This window comes from Spermophilus citellus (assembly GCF_964194105.1).
Source record: "Spermophilus citellus genome assembly, contig: SCAFFOLD_36, whole genome shotgun sequence".
Taxonomy (NCBI): domain Eukaryota; kingdom Metazoa; phylum Chordata; class Mammalia; order Rodentia; family Sciuridae; genus Spermophilus; species Spermophilus citellus.
In genome coordinates, this window is record NW_027673039.1 from 215,386 (window position 1) to 235,461 (window position 20,076).

Below are 20,076 nucleotides of genomic sequence, written 5' to 3' on the forward strand. Positions count from 1 at the left end.
AGGAGGCAGCGCAGAGTCCCCTGGTGGTAGCGGTTGGAATTGATGCACACCTTTTGCTGTTTGGAGCCAAGAGAGCACTCAGAGCCCTCCTGGCTTCAACTCATGGGAGGACTGCAGTTCTGGCCAATGCAGCGCTGGGCACTAAATAACTCGAGCCAAACTTGGCTGTGGCAAAGTTGCAGGCACCGATCCAGGGACCTGGTAGTGTTGACGTGATCGCTTGATTGGCCATGACTGCTGAGGTTCCCTGTAATTTATGATTACATGAATGGATTTGGAAGATATTTTGCTAAGTGAAAGAAACCATGTCACCACATAGCAATTAAGTCCTTTATTTATATTATCCTTTTGACAAACTTTGAGTTCTCTTGTATGTCTGTCAAATAATGTTTCTTGTAGTGGAAATAACCAGTCCAAATGCTCTGGTGACAAGGTTTAAACAACAACATTCAAGAAACTTAAAGTTGAATCAGTTCAAGTTTGTGTCAAGTCTTCCCATGCTTTAATTCTCACCCTCACCCTTAGAATACTGCAAGCCTGGGCAAGCTAGTCTATGGAAGAATGAGAACAGTGAAGCTCAGGCAATCTAAATTGAAGTTATCCTGAAGAATAGTCTAAAAATCTTAAGCAAATAAATATGCTGGAGAAATCCCAATACTCATTTTAAATTACACTGAAGAGTCAAAACAACAACAATAAAATCATGGTAGTAGCATAAAGTGTACACAGAAATCAATGGACTAGAATACAAGATACAAAGACAAACCCATGCATATATGTTCATTTGATTCTTGACAAAGGGCCCAAATACATAGGTTGGAGAAAAGAGAGCTTGGCCCATGTTTTTATTGTGTGCCTGTTATTCTTAAAGATTTAAAAGACTTAAAATACGTTTTTGATATTAATCCTTTATTGGGGCATGTGGTTTGAAGTTGTTTTCTTTAATTTTGTAATTACATTTTCATTGTTTTGATTGTTTCTTCTGCTGTGTAGAAGCTTTTTAGTTCCACTTCTCCATTTCAGTTTTTGTTGTCTGTGGTTTTGGTTTTATAACCAAGAAATCATATCCAAGAAAAGTTACTGATAAAAAGCTTCTAATTTCTACAGTGGTTAATTTTTGGTGACCTACAGTGCAGGTATTATATTTCAGTCTTTAATGTCTATTGATGTGATTTTTTATGATGTAAGATAAAAATTTAATTTTATTCTTTTACTAGTGTATATTCAATTTTCTAATTAGCATTTGTTACAAATATTGTCCTTTCCCCTTTGTGTCTTTTTGAAAACTTTGCTGAAGTTCATTGGCATATGTGTGTGTTTTATTTCTAAGTTCTCTGTTTCAGTGTTACATATGTCTGTCATTATGCAAGGAAAATAATATTTTAATATTATTATTATTTATTATTATTAATATTTATTATTATTATTATTATTAAGTTACTTTGGATGTTAGAGATATTTTAACCATATCAACTCTTTTTTTTTAAATATTTATTTTTTAGTTCTCGGCGGACACAACATCTTTGTTGGTATGTGGTGCTGAGGATCGAACCCGGGCCACACGCATGCCAGGCGAGCGCGCTGCCGCTTGAGCCACATCCCCAGCCCCCCATATCAACTCTTAACACGAAATTACAGGATGTTTATTTATTTGTGCCTGCTTTAATTTCCTTTATCAATGTTTTATAGTTTTCAGTGAACAATTTTCACCTTTTAGCTAAGTTAATTCTGAATTTTCTTACTGTTTTTTATGCTATTGTAAATGAAATTTATTTATTTTTTGCTTTTAGTGTTTATTGTTAACATATGAAATATAACTGAATTTTGTTTGTTGATTTCATATCTTGTAAACTGGATTCATTATTTTGACAAAATTATTTGTAGACTCTTTAGGAAGAATCTACATGTAAGATTAATCATTTGAAAACAGAGGTATTTTCACTTGTTTACAATGCAGATGTTTTTATTCCTTTTCTTCCTCTATTTCTCTGAATTATACTACCAGTATTAAATGGGAGAAAAGTGATAAAGGTAGGCCTCCTTGTCTTGCTTCTGATATTGGAAGAAAAGCTTTATTTTTTTATTGTTGACTATAATATTAGCTGTGGACTTTTCATATATTGATTTGATTATATTGAATTAAAATCCTACTTAATAAGTTTATTATGAGATTTTTTTGCCATGAAAATATGCCAAATTTTGGAAATGTTTTCACTACATCTGTTTAGATTCTTTCTTAATCATATTTTTGTTTAAATGTGGTATATCATGTTAATTGGTTTGAGCATTTATATAATCTTTTATTGTACAATTAGATAACTGTCTTCTATTATTCTTTGAGAGGTTAACATGTATTTTAATCAGGGATATTAACCTGTAATTTCACATGATTTTAATAAATTGTCTAACATTAGTATCAGGATAATGCTGTACCCATAAAATTAATTGTGTTATCTTATTTTCACTTTTCAAGAATAGTTTAAAAAAGAATTGGCATATTAGAAAAAATCAGGACATTTTACCTGTGAATTGATCTGTTCTTGGGATTTATCTTTTTAACTGGTTTTCCTTTCTTATTCAGTTCCCTTACCACTATTATTGGCATGTTTTATTTCTTCATACTTCAGTATTGGAAAGTTGTATGTTTTTAGAAATTTGTCATTTTCTTCTAGGTCATCTGGTTTGTTGCATAATTTTCCAAAACCTCATAGTAATCTCTGCTGCATGATTTTTCCCCTGTGGAATCAATTAGAATGTTTTCTCATTCATTTTGATTTAATTTATTTGAGTATTCTCTTTTCTTTCTTTTATTTTAATATAAGCAAGTTTTATTAGTTTTGTTTATCTTTCTAAGGAAAAAAAAAACTCTCACTGGTTGTCAACTTTTTCTCTATTATTTTATAATTCTCCATTTTATTTATTTGTGCTCAATTGCATTCTGTATTTTAATGACTTTGTGCTTATTTTCCTGTTGCTCAGTATATTTTATTGTTGTTCAGTATAGAGTGTTTGTCCAGAATATGTGAGGCTCTAGGGTCTATCACCAGCACTGCACAAGATGATCATAAAAGTAATATTAGGTTAGCTGTGTATGTTCTCTCTTCTTTTTGTAAACTTATTGATTTATTTATTCTGACAAAATTTGCTATAAACTTCCTGGTTTTATTACCTCTCTTAAGTTTATGAGTTGGGTTTTGATTTTCTTTTCTCTCAAGATACATTCTACTACACATTCTGATTTCTTATTTGCTCCATTTGTTGTTCAGGAGTATGTTGTTTAATTTCTACAGACTTATAAATTTTCCCATTTTCCTTCCTTTATTAGTTTCTGGTTCCATTCAACTGTAGTCAAAAAACATACACTATATAAAGTGTCAAAGTTCTTGAATTTTTTAAATACTTTTGGGACATAACACATAATCTGTCCTAAAGAATGTTTTGCGTACATTTGAGAAAAAAAAATGTGATTTCTTTCTTTATTGATTGGGTATATTGGTCTATATGTTTCTATAAATTTAATGTATTACTAACTGTTATTATATCTCACACTTTATATAATTTATTGTATAATGATATGGTTTTTGGCAGTATACGTACTCATTTCCTGTTATTCTATAAACAATACAACTTATTAGCAGTGTTTCTTTTTTCTTTTCTTTTTTAAATTTGGTTCTTGGTTTTAAAAGTCCAACTCAAAGGCCCACATTTATTTATTGCCTTTTTGATTGTAGAGTTAAAGATGATGTGGGGTATCACCTAGTGAGAGATATGGAACGCTCACTCTTGTTGATAAAACAAACTATCATTTTTATTAATTAACAGCAGCAAGTGTAAATTCAACCCATCAAATCATAGTAAAAAAAAATCTCAAAATCCTATGTAGGTACATAATATTCTGCATTCATATAACTGGTCATTGCCATAATTAGGGAATTTTAAATCTTCAGAACTGTTTAGACACATCTCATCGATAAGAAACAATTATTGCATTTACTAATCAACAGAAAAGAAGTTAAGCAATTAATATTGTTTACTCACTATTTCTAGGGGAAATATCATTTTTATACCATAGTTGCTACTAATACAATCATTATTAAAGAATTATATGGAAATACAGTAGCAGCACACCAAGTCAGTCTTGACTAACAGTTTATGCATGGAGGTGCAGGAATTTTTTTGCACCACATTTACTTTGTAATGAGCATATTCTCTATGTAGTGTCTCATTAAAATATTACATTTTTCACTATTAATTTATTCAGAATTTATTAGTGAACCAATAGTTTTCCTATTCTCATTAAACTAAACCACAAAAACTTATATTGCCATTTTGGTCTGGAATGATTTATTTTCTTACAAATTGCTTATAATTGAGAATGTTAACACTTTTTTTGTAATTAAGTCTTTCATGATTCTTCATTAATATTCAATTTCCAGGATGTGTTTCTGTAGGTTAATGTACTTCAGATTGCCTTGTAACAGGTACAACACTTACAATACTATTAAGAAGCCTTTATATTAATCAGCTTTTTGCTACAATTTAATTCACAAGAGTATGTGACTGATAATCACACACATTATTGTGCTATGAATAAGTTTTATTTAGTGAAGTTTTCTAAGAAAATCATTATTTGCATACCTAGAATTTATTTCAAACTGAAAGGCCTGAATAGCTCCTTCAGTTTGCCCTCAAGGCTTTTTAACCCACACTGCCAGGAAAACTACAATAAGGTAATTTTTGCAGCCTTCGAGGAAATGCATGGTATTATGCCTGAGTCAGGTTTTACAACAGGTTTTCAGTGGCATGTGGGGTTTCATAAAAATTTTCTGTTTATTTTATTTATTTATTTATTTTTTGGTGCTGCATAAATTCTTTATTAAACCCAACATAATACAGTCATTTAAAATCTGGAAACTTATACAAGTATTAGATACAAAATAAACATTTTACAAGCTAGATACATTTCAATTACAATTTTAGATATAATTTTTAGAAAACAGAGTTTTCTTTTTTTTTAAAGAGAGAATGAGAGAGGAGAGAGAGAGAGAGAGAGAGAGAGAGAGAGAGAGAGAGAGACAGAGACAGAGAGAGAGAGAATTTTTAATATTTTTATTTTTTAGTTCTCGGCGGACACAACATCTTTGTTGGTATGTGGTACTGAGGATCGAACCCGGGCCGCATGCATGCCAGGCGAGCGCGCTACCGCTTGAGCCACACCCCCAGCCCCGAAAACAGAGTTTTCTAAAAATATTTTTTCTTAATCATTAAAAATCTCTCTTAAAAGCTTTAAATATAAAAGCTGTAAATATAAAAAGTATTCCATGCCTTATAGTAGGCGACTAATGTCTGTAATCTTGAGATATCTTTAAATAGAAATCCAGCTCAACTCAAGATCAACTCATTACTTCCCAAAGTCCCTGTAGTGTGAATCCATCCTTCAATTTCTCTATTGCAAGCCCCAGTTCTTCTGAAAATACAGGTTCACGATCCTGTTGCTTATTGCCATCAGCAAAATAAGCCACAAAAGCATCCGTGTGATCATCAGCATCTATTTCTACATCATCTTGAATTTGTTCAACTGTCAGAGCTTCAAGGGGCTGTGGCTTTTCTTCCATTTCATAATCCACTCCAAATATAGGACTGGCAGAATAGACTTTGTGAAGTGAATTGATTTCTTTAACTGATTCCTGTAGTTTTTCCACAGGATCTATTTTAAAGCCAAGAACATATCCTCCACTCTATTGAGAGCTTTCTATGACAAGAGCTAAGCCAAATTTTGAATCTCTAATCTTTATCGAACGAATTTGCAGATATGGTATACTGACATTAACACTATCATTCATATTTGCATGCCACACGATTCTCACATTGGTAAGAAAAAAGGTTCCTAGATTTCCCTGATCACTGGATAAGTTCCATACTCCATTGATTTTGTCATATACATGTTCTTGTGGTAGTAATCTTTGTTGTTTGTTTTGAATTAGCGCACTTCTCAATTTAAAATCACGATACATTTTAGAAGTTTCATATGCTCTATGTACTGCAATCACAGAAGTAAAAAGTCTAGGGCTTCCAGGAACCAAATTTGTGAATATAAATTTAAAGCGAGTGCTGTTACACTTTGTTAGTATAAAAAGAGCTTCGGTTTGACCTTGTAATTTAGAGTTAGCAGTCCTTGTTGTAATATTCAATATGCAGTTGTAACTGATAGAAAGATTGACTCTGGGCAATGCCAAAGAGTGCCAGATAATTCTTAAATTTGTTACTAAGAGTCTTTGGTTTTAAAATTGGGGCTCCTGAACTTGATGTCTTAACTTGGTCATTTTCAAACTCTATCTCCATTATTTCTTTTGGCATCTTCAATTGAATCTAAGCAATCAATAAGGACTTCCCCAGGTCTGGTTTTCATTTGTTGCGAGGACACGATGAAACGGACGGCCGGGTCTTCTCAAAGTACGTCCAACACAGACATGGTGACTGAGGCCTTTGGCTCCCGCTCTCCACTGCGGTCCATACTTTCCGTTTAAGGAAAAACATCACTCTTCAAGAATTTGATTTTGCATACTATTTAAAAAATTTGGAACAAATATTTCTTTACTCTGGGTCTCTATAATCTAGTGTGCATCAAGAGGGAAAGGCACACATTGTTTCCTTATAGGGGCAACACTTTTCAACTATAGTAGTAAATCACTTTATTACAGATATTAGAACTCTACTGCCACATGGCCAAGTCAATCAAGAGGGCTTAGATGATAGCTGGGCAAATTTTAATGTGTTTATTTCTACAGTTAGTTTTTATGAAAAGTGATGTGAAAAAACGAATTCTATAAATAGTAAAAGGAGGCAAATAGTGCTCTATGGCCTTAAGTAAATGGTGTTAATGCATTTGTACATAAGGTAAAGTTGCTTTAACCACAAAAAGGACAAAAATAAAGCTAGAGATAGCACAACTGTTTATATCAGGAGTTGGGTGCAGGAAATATTTCATCCCAAGTTTGGGTGACATAAATAGCTACTAATACAGTTATTTATTTTTTCTCCAAGCTAGATCATCTATGCCTTCCACCTCTTTCTTCTACTCTTTCCTACAGAAATCCACATCAGATGAAACAATTTCACAACACTCTATTATTTGAGGATAAGGGCTGAGGCAATACTGCCAACAACACAGCTAGACCCACAGCCCTCTGAAACAGTAGAGTTCCTGGGAGAATGTGAAACAGTCATGCAAACAATATTTGTCTATTTTACAGAAAGATACTGGAAATAAACAGGTGCATGGAATTCAACAGTTGGCTAAAGGTGTTTTACATTCAGTTGTTTGGAAGTATAACTGATTCAGGTTCTCTGAATCTTCTGGTTAGAAAACACAGGATTAAACTATCAACTCTTAAAGTACATTGAGACAAGAAAAAAGCCACTTGAGGATAGCATGGTGTTTGCATTTAAGGTGAATCTGCAACAGGAGATCTGCTCAACTCACAGATCTGGAGATTCTGGGGGGAAGATGAGCGCTAAATGACCAGCTGTCACTGAGATATACAGGTAATTACTTAGTAGATGTTGTCTGAGTAAACCAGATTTGGCTACTGGGCAAGCTGAAGAAAGAGAATAAATCTTGTCCTTGACATGCATAGTTGTTTTGACAGTGATACCAAAACTCTGAAAAGACATTGACTTTTTATAGGACTTAATAAGGCATGACAGTTCACTTTCAAAGTAGCTCAATTCTTAGAATTTTTTTTGTACCAATGTCATGAACTATAAACAATTCAAACCACTGGGTCATGTTCAGTCAATAAGTTAAAACTATAAGGCTCAAAAAGTCATAAGAGCATCAGTGAAAAACAAATCCTATTTACCAAAGGACTGGGATTTAGAAAATAATTTAGTGTATTCTGTACAGAATGGGTTACCAAGGAATAATATTTTTATTATGGCTCTAAGGTGAAGGCACCTCAGTGTCCCTTGCCACGCCCACAAATCAAAGACCCAGTGGCAGTGACAGTACCATGAAACCTAGCCTCCCTCCCACCCTGCCCCCATAACCATACCAGCTGTCTGTGGTCCCCTGCTTCACAAGCTGCAGAGAAACTGGCTGCTGCTCACTCCAGTAAACAATACCCAGGATAGGGGGCAGAGAGAGAGAGCCTTTGTGGAGGGTCACATCCAGCCAGGCTGATAAAGATATGGCATGTCTGTGCCCAACACTCGAAGGGTAACATTTGTTTCAAGGAAAGACCTGGGAACCTGGATAGGGCTCTCTGCCACACCAGAAGTCATCAGCTTGCGAGTTTTCTAGGAGCCAAACCTCTCAGGGCAGGTCACTGGCACACATTTATCCTGTTTAGGGGTATGTTTAGATATAAGAATACCCCATGGATCCTTTTCCACAATCTAAGGCAATCATGCTTCTTCTCCTGCTGTCCTTGTATATTTATAAATGGTGCTGAGAATGGAACACAGTGCCTCGGACAAGCCAGAAAAGTGTGCTACTTCAGAGCTACAGTCCCAGGTCATGTGGTAACTTTTTGAAAAATGTGTCCGAGCCATAATTATGTAAGGTTATGTGTACAGATATGTAAAAAGTACTTTCTAAGAAATAAAACACTAGAGGGGCTGGGGTTGTAGATCAGTGTTAGAGTACTTGGCTAGCATGGGAGAGACCCTGGGTTTGATCCTCAGCACCACAGAAAAATTACTGAGTAAAATAAAGGCATTGTGTCCAACTACACCCCCTCAAAGAAACAATAATAAAAATAGATTATATACATGCATGCAAAATGATTACAATGGACAACTTCAGGGTAAAATTTAAAAATTTGACACGATAACAATGAATAACTTATTTAAATTGAAATTCTTGGGCTAAAGATAGGCATGCACTTTCAATTTTGGCCTATTTTCTGAAACTTCTCTGCAGAAGAGTTATGAACATTTTGTATTGCAGCTCTCAGAGCATGACAATTCCATTTTCCAACACGTTGACATTAGATTTTTCTCACTCTCTTTATTCTTTATATTTGTTAGGCAAAAACACATATGTACTTTATGTTTACTGTGGATGATTGTATTGTGGATGACTTCATGCTTACCGTGGATTGACTGTATTGTGGAAATTCATCTCAATGTTTGGTATGTCATCTTTTATAAACAGCCGATATTGGGTTTTCCCGTTTTTTTCTGCTGTTTTTTTCTCCTTATTGACTTGAATGAGCTCGGTCTGTGATTAAGCTGTGGTGAGCTGTGCAGACACCCACAGGAGCATCCCCAAAGAGCATCTCTAGCAACTGGCAACAGTTTTTCCCCCTTGCAGAGGGCCCTTTGCCGACTGGAGAATTCTGGTTCTTCTTCTCAATTTGCAATCAAAGTCCAAAGTTTTCCAAGGGTCCAGCAGGTGTCTGCCCATGGACAGAACGGTTCTGGGCAGAGCCTAGACTCAGGCTGGGTTCTGTTGTGGCAGGAGAAACACAGGGCTCTACTGAGCCTGGCTCCATTGCAGGTTGGCAAGGCAGATCTGGGCCAAGGCTGAGTTCTGGCAGTGGTGGGCAGGTGGCGGTTGCCGGACGGACCTGTGGCTATCCTGTGCCTGGGCTTGCACCACAGGGTGTCCTAGCAGATCTGGATGGATCCTCAGCTCCCAAGGTTGTCTGTTGATGAGTGGAGGCATTCCTGGGCTGAGCTGACTTCAGCAGGTGGCGGGTAGAACTTGGGCCTTCCCTGGGGCCCAGGTCCTGGGCAGAGCTTGAGTTGCAGCAGGGGTCGGCCAGTGGCAGGGTGGAACCTGGTGTACCCAGGTCACAGTTGCCACGCAGGTGGGTGAGGTGGTCCTGAGCTGAGCCTAAGCTACAGTGGCAATTGGACGGGAGCAAGATGGTGTTGGGCCTAACCTGTGCCCGGGCTCCCTTGCACTTCAGGCATGCTGTATCTGGGCTGATTCTCAGCACCGCCTGGGGGTCAGCCAGTGGCAGTATGGACCAAGGCCTAGCCTAGGTATGGACTCCCACGCAGGTGGAATAGGCTGATCAGGGCAGAGCCCCAGCTCTGTCGGAGGTCAGCCAGTGGTGGGATGGAGGTGGGCTTACTCTGAGAAGAGGCTTGAGTGCAATTGAGCAGGGCGGATCAGGCCTGGCCCTGACCTCCTCAGCTTTCCACCCATGGCAAGATGGAACTGTGCTTACCCTTGCCCAGGCTCCCACACAGCTGGACTTGGCTGCTGATCAGGGAGGAACCTGAGCTCCAGAAGTTGTACACCTGTGAGCAGAGGAGTCCTGGGTATGTCCTGAGCTCTGTTGGTGGTCTGCTGGTGGTGGGAAGGAGCCAGGCTCCTGTCAGTAAGGCTGAACTAGGCTGGGGCTGAACTCTGACAGATGTCTTCCAGTAGGCAGAGTCAGTGGTGGGTAGGGCTAGAGCTCTGGAAGACATCTGACAGTGGGCGGAGTCATTCCTGGGCTTATTCTGAGCTCCTGCAGGGGTCAGCCTGAGGCAGAATGGACCTGTGACTACCCTCTGCCTGGGCTTGCCTTGCAGTTCAGCAGGGACCATCAGGCCTGGGCCTGACCTCCACATGGATCTGCTAGTGGCAGAATGGAACTGTGCTTACCCTTGCCCAGGCTTCCACGCAGCTGAATTGGCAGATGAAATAAACACTGATATATTGAAGCCTCCTAGTTAATAGTAGTGTAACAATATGTATCATTTGGATGATTACATTATTTTAAACAACAAAATACACTGAAAAATTAATGCCGATAAAATTCTTGGTCATAATATTATTAAGAAATACAATATATAAGTTGAAAATATGATTGCTTAAAATTTGAACATGGAAGTGAACTCATTTGGACAGAGTCAGAGTTTAACATAATCTGAGGGTGGGGGGGAGGGCTCTGACCCAAATGATATCTTTCAGGTTAACAGAAGAAAAAAGAAGCATAGTTTGTCTTAAAGGATAACGGGAAGTTGGCTTCTTCAGGTAGAATATATTCCCAGTGTCCTCAGGTTTGCAGCAGTTATTACATCACTCAGCACGAAGACTTTCCTTGTGAAGCTGCCCCATCAATTTTTTCTGCCTCCAAAATTATCCTTCTAAAAACATCAACAGCAGTCTGATTTTCCTTAGCAGAAGATTCCAAAAAAGCTGCATTCCAAGATTCTGCCAAAGCTTTCCCTTCTTCATAACTGATCACCCTTTCCATATGCAGGTCTTTCTTATTTCCCACCAACATAATTGTTATTTGTACTTTCCCCACCATATCCAACAATTTGCCATGGATAACTTTAATCACTTCAAAACTTTTGATTGATGTAACAGAATACACAAGAATATAACCATTAATATCTATGGAGTATGTCTGAGGAAAAATGGAATATTCATCTTGCCCAGCCGTGTCTACCAGTTGAAGATGATATTCTTGTCCATTTACTGTGATCAACTTTGTGAAAGTGTTTTCTATGGTTGGATCATAGGAGTCCACAAACTGGCCTTCAACAAACTGAATGTCAGTGAGAATTTCCCCACAGACCGGTAGCCCAGGATCGCGATCTTCCGGGACTTGGACTGCGGCATCTTGGCGGCCTCCTCAGCCCCGGCCCAACCACATCAACCTCGACGATGGCGGCTCCTGCTGCTGCAATCGGCCGTGGCAGCGCCAGAGGAGAGCGGCATACAGAGCTGGGGCTGCGGCAGGCGCGGCTGCCTCCTGCTCTCTCGCTCGCGCCCAACCGCCCGGACTCTATCTTCTTTTTTTCTGACAGATTCTGTTAGCCTAAGACACAGAAAGCAGTTCTATCACTTCAAAGAATAATAAAATGCAAAAAAGGTCACTGCACACAGTGTTCACTTCAGGTTAAAAAAATGCACAACTGGAAAATGAGATTCATGAGCTAAAAAAGAGGGTATCAGAGTTTAAGCAAGAAAATACAGAATTGAAACAACAACCCCACAATTATATCCTAGATTGAAAGAAGGGGCGGAATCCTTTTTTTTTTTTTTTTATTCCAGTAGAAATAAGAAGGAGAATTTTTTTTTTTAACTTCTGACTTATCTGTTAGCACTTTGCAAGGGAGAAAACTTGAATTAATTATAAAATTCTTACAAATATGATAGCATATTATTAAATGTGATTATTTCTATAAACCAAGTGCATATTTTTCTCCACAATTTTAATGGCTCTATGGAACTCCATCTTCTAGGAATCTATTTACTTAACAAACAGAATTTGGGATTGTTATTTGTTTATATTTTTAACATTTTATTACAATTCAAGAAATATCATTTAGAAAAGAAATCATTTTCTACTCAAATACCATGGTATGTGCCTATAATTCCAGTAGCTTGGGAGGCAGAGACAGGAGGATGAAAAGTTCAAAGCAAGCCTCATCAACTCAGCAGCATCCTGAGCAATTAGTAATATCCTGCCTCCAAATTAAAAAAAAAATGAAAAAGGCCTTGTGATGTAGCTAAGTGATTTAGCTTCTGTAGGTTCAATATCTGGAAGATCGTGGCCCTATTTTGTTTTATTTTTGAAACTGGATGTGCAAACAGGGTGCTGAAATATTCTTTCCTTTTGGTTGTGGGTGTCAATATTGTTGTGTTACTGTCTCTATTCCATGTCACCTCACCTCTGCAAATTTCCATGTGTGTTGTTATTTCAAGACGTTGTTTTGGTTTTGTTTTTCCTGGTCTTCCTGCCAGAAATATCATGCACCTAACAGTGCATCCATGTACCAATTTGTTCTCAATCAACTAGCAGATGGTTCCTGTAGTGGCCAAAGTGAACACTCCCCATTCAGAGGCCATCCATGAGGCACTTCTCCTGGGGAGGTCTCAGTGCTGTGGTTCTGTGATAGAGAATTCATTGTGTCTGGCATGTGGCATGGGTGCTAGCTGCTAACATGTACTGTCTCTCCTTTGTTCTCTCTTCCTATCCACCCACCTAGCAAGACAGACAGACTGCCTCATCACTTTACCAAGCACCCATGGGCTTGGGCATTATACACAATCCTTTTGAACACTGGGAGTTTCATACTGTTCCCAAACCTCAAGAATTAGAACAGGCTGTCTGGTAGAGAAAGATGCAGAAAGCAGGGAGAAACATCAGGCTTCTTACCTCCTCTGAAACTCAGTGTTCTCACCTGCACAATGGCATGGTAATGTCACCCTGGTACCTTATATTCATGTAGTCAAGCATATTGGTATCTAAAGCACTTAGCACAATGCTTGGTACCTGGAAAACAATAAATGGTTTTTGTTGTTTCCTTGGTACAGACCTGCTAGGGATGCAGGAAGATTAAATGAGATGTAACCTTGTCTCAAAGAACTCAAGGTCAAATGAAAACCACAATGAACCATCTAGTATATGGGGGGTGGGTAGAGAAGAGCACAAAGTGGGCACGTAAACCTGATGATGGTATCAGGGGAGTCCTCTCTCAGAAGGCGATATTCACACTAAGTCTAAAAAATGACTGTCTTTGCTATTTAGGCAATCCCACCAAAAGCACATCAGAGCCTTCTTGACATCATTGATGTTCATGACTCCCATGGTCTCTGAGTTAATCATTCATTCATTCAATAAATCAACTAAGTATCCATAAAAACTTTCTGGTGACATGACACTACTTGAGCATTAAAATGATGCTTGTCAGTCTCTTTCTAGTCACTGAGTCCCCACCCTGGTCCCAGCTGGCTCCTGGCATGACTGTGACAGTGTCCATGGGAAGCCAGCAGGATGGAAGGGAAGATGAGCGTGGAGGGTCCCTGTCTAGCCTGTGACCTTTGCCAATCTGCTTCATGGATCTGCCCATAAGCACGCTTTCCCTGCAACTTGGGTATGTAGAACTAAGCAGCTTCTGGAGGTCTGTGACTCCCTCAGTATTCCTCCCAGGCTCAACCCTCTGTTGAGAACAACTAGAACTTGTCTGCGAATGGTGGCTCCATGACCCATGTTCCCTTGGTTTGAGAGGATGTTCATGAGATTCCATTGTTTCAGAATTCCTTCCTCTCTGTTTCACCAAGGTGATGTGGGGCTGTGGAAGGAAATCCAATTTCTCAAGCTATTGTTATGTAAGCACTCGCCAAACTCTGGGACAGTGAACTCCTTGCCTTCTGTCACTGACTCAGCAGGCTAAAATTGCAGGGTCTACAACTGCTGGAATCCTAGATAGTGGTAGTCCACTAAGTCCACTCCAGGCAGCTCCCAGTTGACCAGCTCTACACTTCTGGTGCTGATTTTTTGCTAGGAAACTTGTTGCCCCACCCATTTCCCCTTGGTCATCTCTGGTCACCTTGTAGCTCTCAGTCTCAAAGCCACTTTACCCCCTCCCCCCAACAGCAGCTCCCATTAGTCTCACCACCACAATCAGTTCCTTTCTGTATCCCTTTTTAGGACACATGGAACTTTATAGAAGCTTCTGGATGCAAACTTCAACCCTCCTTCTGCTTAACCGTATTGTATGCTGATTTTATTTTGACATTGTCCCTACTCAGAATTTCACATAGGAAATGATGCCAAATCTTTTCTGTTTCTGACTTTTCCATGCTCTGTATATGCAATCTTTTGCTAGGAATTCTGCCTAGATCTAAAAACTGATCACTTCCCTACCTGTCTCTCCTTCTTCTTCCACACTCCAGGCACCATTGTACTGGAAAGGGGCTAGCCTTTGAAGCTGGCAGAGAGGTGATCCAAGGGAAGATGCCAGATGATTAGAGAACAAATGGTGGCAGTTATCAGAAAATTTTACTCGTTACCCTGCCCATCTAAGTTCTTGAGAGGACTAAATAGCATTGTGCATATATGTGCTATCTGTTCAAATAAGAATAAACCAAAACAACAGATTGCTTGGATTCACATCTGACCTCCACCAGCAGGAAGCTGTATTACCTCTCACATTTCATTTAAACTCTCTAAATCTCAGTGTGCTTGGCTGTAAAATGAGAATAACATTAACCCCCACCTCACTGACTCCTGAGGTAAAATAACATCTCTGAATCCCACTCACATGTGTGTTTGGATGCTAGTGACAAAGTATGAGTGCCAGTTTGGGGGGGATATGTGTTCTTTGATGCCACCCTGAATAAAAGTGAGTTTTTCTTCTAGTAAGGAAGAAAGAAATAGATGCAGGTTAGGTTCCTAGTAAGTGGCCCTCACCATAAATTGTAAAGTGTTCTCAGCATAGTGCCTAGTACAGAGTAAGTACTGGAACTATTAGACAATGGCAGTAATACTGATCATGAACTAAGCCATATGTAATTTGAAATTTTGGATTGTGTCTACTTAGTGGCAAGGCTATTATGAAAGAAAGACTGTGAAGTTCATGGGTATCCTCTTATTGTGTCTATGCCAGATCCCTGTCTACACCACACATAGTGCGTGCTTAATATTCTGTTGAGTGAATGAATAAGTGTACCTCTTGGTTTCAGATGGGTTTCAGCCTCCCCCATTACATGTTTGAATCTCTGTCCCTATAACCTTCACTTGACCTCCGAGAGGCTTTTTTTGTGCACTTATTGGAAGAGCTGGATTCTACCCTTCCCACAGTGTGCAACAGCAAAATTGCATATTGAATTTCATTTCTGGCATTTCCTAGCCTGCACTTTATGCACCTTGTCCTTTTATGTGCAATGTCTGTCCCTTCTCCACCTCCAGCAAGTGCTAATCCAGCAGCTCAAATTAAGAGGTGTGAGTTTTTCCTCACTGTGTGGTCATGTTTCTTAATCAATAGCCTGACTTGTCAGCACCAAGTAAATACAACTTTGATTTGAAGAGAAAGAGGGAGCGAAAGGACATGGCTGAAAAAGCAAGCAGAGAAAGAACCCTTTCTCCATACATTAATTAGTTCATTAAGTCAACAAATACTAGCAATTCTTTGAGCAATGATAGGATGCCAGGTGCTGCTCTAAGTGCTATATGCAGATTAGCTCACTCAGTCCTCACAATATTTCAAGGTGCTGTGATGATTCTTATTTTATACATGAGATGAATTAGAGAACAGATAGGTCAGTAGCTGTGGAACTCTATCTTGATTTAGCTCTGTGCCCAGGGGTGGGATATGCACAAAAGCCAAACAACTGGGGGAAAGAAAGGGGAGAGGATGGTAAATGGGTACAGAATTTCAGGACGACAACAGTCACTTCTAATGTTTTAGAACATGGTGGGGTAACTATGCTTGATCACATTCAATTGCATATTTCAATGTAGCCACTAGAGAGGATTTGTATGCTCCCAGTACAAAGAAATAATAAATGTTTGAGGTGATGGGTATGTCAATTGCCTTGACCTGATCACCATGCATTGTATACATGTATCAAAATGTCACACAAGACCCCGTAAACATGGACAATTATGTGCCAATTAAAATTCATATACACATATTTATTAAATGCATACACACATATTAAAGCAAGCAACAGAATTTACAGTAATTTCAAATAGTATTTTAGTTAGGCATGTTTTTGGAGGCAAGTAGAAGATAACCTGATACCATGGCTCACACCCCAGGCCTTTGATTTTCTCCCTGGAGCAGAAGATAGGAGGATGCTGGTACTGGCTATGTGGCTCTCATATTTCCATCCTCCCTGGGGTCCTGCAGTGTTCAAACACCTCCCCTCTTGTCCTCATTCCTGTAGTTCAGCAGGAGGTAAAGAGGCAGAGACAGTATCTATTTCAGGCAGGGCAAGCAGATTTCTGCATCTCTCATGGGCCACCTCTGACCAGCTGGCCACAAAGGAGAAGAGCAGTGTCAATGGAAGTCATGTCCACCACCAACAGTGCCTGATACAGAAAGTGAAAGGGTAAAGTTTCTAAGCTACAAAGCCTGAGTTAAAATGTAAAAGACCGGGCATTGTAAAGTTTCTAAGCTGCAAGGCCTGAGTAAAAAAGTGAAGGACCAGGTATTGTTAAGTTCCTCTGCTACATCCAGAACCTGAAATTCCTGAGGCAGTTAAGACAACGCCCTACTGGCCATTTAGCCTAGGGCCCTGTGCAGTTTGGTAGGCATACAGGGCCCGAACCAATCAGTTTGAATGTGTACCCCGCTTAGGAGTGACCAATCACACACACACCCCCACACCCCCCCTCCCCCCACCTGTTCCCGCCAATGAATGTGCTAATCATGTATGAGAGTTGCTGTTCAATTTTCCCAAGCCTCATGCTGATTTGTTCTGATGTATGCAAAGCCCCCGCCCTCCCCAAAAAGTGTACTTAAGCACTGCTCGACCCCTCCCCGGAGCTTTGGGCTGCTCTCCCTTCTTGAGTGAGCATGGAGCCCCAGAGTGCTGGAATGGATCCCCAATAAATCCCCTTCTGAAATTGCATGAGTCAGTCTCTTGGTGGTCTCTTCCTCCAACACTTCACTGGACCCTTACAAAAGTACCATGGAAGAAATTTACATGGGGTAATTGGTTAGAGGGATTCAGTGCAGAAGGTAGTCAGGGGAAGTGACATTTGAACCTCTGTGACCAGGAGCCAGCCCTGAAAATACTTGGGACACTTTTCCACATAGAGAACATCACAATGCAAAGACCTTTGTTTGAAAATGATCATGGGGAGATCTCAGGAGAGAGAGGCCCAGGGTAGTTACAGCTCAAGACAAAAAGAGAGCAAACAAAATTAAGGCCAAAAGGGAGACAGGAGCTAGATGGTGCAGGTCCCACAAAGAGTTTGAAAGTTATTTGGTTCTAAGTGTAGTGATAAGGTGAAAGCTTTTCATCAGAGGACTGGCATGATCTGATTCATGTTTTAAAAAGAATTACTTGGGCAGAAGAGCTCTTTTGAGAGTGACGAGGCTTAATAAGAAGATCTAATTCCAGGTTATGATGTAGTTTTTCACAGCTCCTTCCTCATGGTTATTTTTTTCTTCCTCTTACACACCCCCTGCCTCCTGCTTAATTCAGGGCAGCTCCTGAAGAACTGGACTATTTCCTGCCCATCTGTCTCTCCAGGGCTTTGCACAGGGCCAGACATTTGCACAGTGATTGATCAATATGGCTTGAACTGAACTGGACAGAAGCGAGTACTTTTCTCCAAGATCTGTGAGCTGCTGCATCAACTCACCCTCCACTCACAGTTTTTGGATAAGTCAGTGGCTCTCAGCTGGGTGAGTTTGCCTTCAACAGGATATTTGGTAATATCTGCAGGCATATTTGGCTGTCATAACTAGAAAGAGAGTGGGGGGATGCTACTGGCCTCCAGTAGGTATTGGCCAGGGACATTGAAGAACATTCTACAATGTGAAGGACACTCCATGACACAGAATTCTGTGGCCTCAAGTGCTAATAGTGCTGAGGCTGAGAAAATGTGGCTGATTTACATGCCTGCTTTTTTTATTTCTCTAGTATTTTCTTTTAAATATTTTACTTTTAAAGTGAAATTTTAAAAGATGCCATAAATTATTCACCAAAAGCAGAAACTCATGTAATTTTCTATAAATAGATGATAATTGGAAGATACATACTCAGAAAACTAAAATCTATGGCATTCTAGCTGGATATTCTGATGAGTTCAAGACTCCAAACCTGAAGCTTGCTTTCTCTTTGTTAAAAACAGGCTGTGATCAAGGTCCTAAGGATTAAGAAAGACTGAGGAACTATTCCAGGTTAAATGAAAAAATATGTATAATCTGATTCCTAAATGGTTGTGCATCAGAAAAAGAAATAAAATTATTGAAAATGACTTCATTGGGACAACCGGAAAACTTTGACTATAGATTGTATGTTGGATAATATCATGGTGTCCATATTACATTCCTGAATTTGGTAACCATTTTGTGGTTATACAAAGGAATGTCCCTGGTCTTAGGAAATACTTCAAATATTTAGAACTAAAGATCCTAACATTGAAATCTCAATGCTTTAAGAAAATTGTGTGTGTGTTATATGCATGTGCATAAACAAATACCTATACACATATAAATATGTACAGAAAGAGAGCCATGTGCACACAAGAGCTTACAAGGTAAATTGGGAAGAAATATAAGCTGTCAAATCTAGTGTATAAAAGACTATTATGCTGTTCTTGTAACTCTTTCATAGCCTTGAATATTTCCAAAATAAAAATTAAACAAACAGAAACTCTCTTGAATTTACTTCTCATGGCACAAATCTCAAAAATTTTTTGGAGAACTAGTAGAACACTTGCCAAGCATGTGTGAGATACTGAGTTCAATCCTAAGCACCACATAAAAATTAAATTTTAAAAAAGGTATTGTGTCCATCTACAACTAAAAAATAAGTAAAGTTTTTTAAAAGTTTTTTAGGAGCTCAGAGGGCCTTCAGATATTAAATGGTTTTTAATGAATTGAACGATTCATGTTTTATTCCCAAAATTATTAACAAAATTAAAATGTCTCAAAAATAGAAAAAAAGTATCTACCCTGTCATTAAGTTTATGTAGATAAGACAGCCAAGTTACCTAAGAATCCAACCAGACTTGTTATTTTTTTGGGGGGTGGGGGGTGGAGAAGGGTGTGCTATGATTGTGACATCACATATCTGCAGAGCTGTCATTACGCACATTCATGGGAGAATATGTTTGGTTGTATCCTGAGATTGTGATGCTCCTAGCATGTGTTGACTGATAATAAAGAGACAATAGCAGTAAGAGAGAGGTGTTGCAGATGGACTATGCCCAAGAGACTTTATCATCAGAAAGACTGAAAGCAAACAGATAGGATGCTGATTTTCCTCACTGAAGTTCACTGTGTTCAATTCACCCAGAAGCCTCTGCTGGCTCAGCAGCTGGCTGTTTCTCTTCAGTCTCATCAAAGTACTGTTGTGAGACTCAGTTTCCCCACATGCAAAATGAAGATAATACAGAGTAAGCTGACTTGGAGTAGGGTCATCCTGCCCTCTGAAGTCTTTAGCTATTACTGACTTGAAACTCCACACCCACCAGCATTCCAAGTGCCTGGGGGAAATTCCAATGCATGTGCAAAAATGTCATTGAATTCCTAGGACCTTACATTCTTATGATATCTAGGCCTCAGTTTCCTCCTGTCTTGGCTGATGTCTTCTTGGTCCTCTGAGTCCTGTGACTTTGTATGTAAATTCATTGTCACAAGAAATTAGTCCTTTGCTGG

General features: G+C 39.0%; 2 pseudogenes across 2 annotated transcripts; both read right to left on the reverse strand.

Annotated features, from left to right (window-relative positions):
• Nucleotides 1-5,233: 5,233 nt before the first annotated feature.
• On the reverse strand, nt 5,234-6,485 carry LOC308640184 (BBSome complex member BBS5-like; annotated as a pseudogene). Its single transcript has one exon. The product of its transcript is annotated as a BBSome complex member BBS5-like (transcript).
• A 4,318-nt stretch (nt 6,486-10,803) lies between these two features.
• On the reverse strand, nt 10,804-11,727 carry LOC308640190 (GTP-binding protein Rheb-like; annotated as a pseudogene). The gene has a single exon. The product of its transcript is annotated as a GTP-binding protein Rheb-like (transcript).
• Between the last annotated feature and the right edge of the window lie 8,349 nt (nt 11,728-20,076).